Source organism: Cynara cardunculus (assembly GCF_001531365.2).
Source record: "Cynara cardunculus var. scolymus isolate 2C chromosome LG 8, CcrdV1, whole genome shotgun sequence".
NCBI lineage: Eukaryota > Viridiplantae > Streptophyta > Magnoliopsida > Asterales > Asteraceae > Cynara > Cynara cardunculus.
In genome coordinates this window covers 17,882,215-17,883,586 of record NC_037535.1, presented here as the reverse complement: position 1 = coordinate 17,883,586, position 1,372 = coordinate 17,882,215, and positions in this window count along the sequence as shown.

Below are 1,372 nucleotides of genomic sequence, written 5' to 3'. Positions count from 1 at the left end.
TTATATGTTATTTCGTCGTTACAATTTACTTGTATTTTATTACTCATTTTAACAAATAATTAATTTTGATTTTTCTTCTTTAAGTGCGGTAAACATTAATTCAATAAATCTTTCATTATTATAAATTTTTATCATTATGTTGTTTAACATAGATATTTCTATAGATGGGTTTAATTCTTTAGACTTTAAATTCATAATTCTACTTTGTAGGTATATTTTTTCTTCTGTAAGTTTGTTTAAAGATTCAAATATTTTTGTTAAATTTTTCCAGTAATGTTTTATCATTTTAGCTKTATATTTATTGTTGTTATTACACAAGATTTGAGTTTTATTACTTATAATTAATTTTTTGAATCTTTTGTAAATAATTTATTTAAGTTTCTTGATAATATATCTGCTATACCATTATTTTTTTCTTTTATATGTTCAAAATTTATTTTGTATCCGCTTCCCTGTATAATATTTTGTAAATTAATCCATCTAGTCCTATTGACCTTTTTACTTTGATCATTTTTTATGAAGTGAACTATGGCTTCACAATCTGTTCTAACTGTAAATTCATTGTGTAAAAATATTTTAAATTTTTCTAGAGCATTTATTAAAGCTTGTATTTCAAAATCTAAACTTGTCCAATTCATACCTGTTTTATTAAAATTTCCACTTGCRTATGAACAAATTTTTTCTGTTTCTTTAAGACTATATTTATTGGGCTTACAAAGAAGAACGGCTCCCCATCCTTCTCTGCATCCATCAGTTTCTATAATTATACAATCTGTAACTAAAGGTAATTCTAATGGTTTAATATTTTTTATTTTTTCTTTTATTGTTTTTACTAATTTTATATCTTCTGTGTTAAAATGTCTTTGGCCATTTTTCGTAGTTTTACTGTATAATGGACCTACTAATTTTGAAAGATTTGGGATAAATTTTCGAGCATAATTAACTAATCCCAAAAATGCTTGTATTTGTTTTAAATTTTCAAATTTTTCTAGAAAATCTAAATTTTTTGTAGAAATATGTGTTTGTAATTCTATTTTTCCATTTCCAATTTTCTAAACCAAGAAAAGATATTTTTCTTTTAAACAATTCCATTTTCTTTTTAGAAACTACAATACCATTCTTGTTAATTTCTTCAAAAAAAAATTTGTAAATGTTTTTCATGTTCTTGCACAGTTCTACAGTATGAATCTTTTGGAACTCTTGCACTCCAAAAATGTTTTGACATGACCAAAAAATTCCGGCCTATGACTGGAATCATTTTAACAGAAAAACAACAGTGTTTGGTAGATAATTTGTGGCATCTTCAAACCATGCCACAAGCATCAAATTTTAAAGTACAAATTTTAAATGCTTTATGCATTTATTTCCAAGA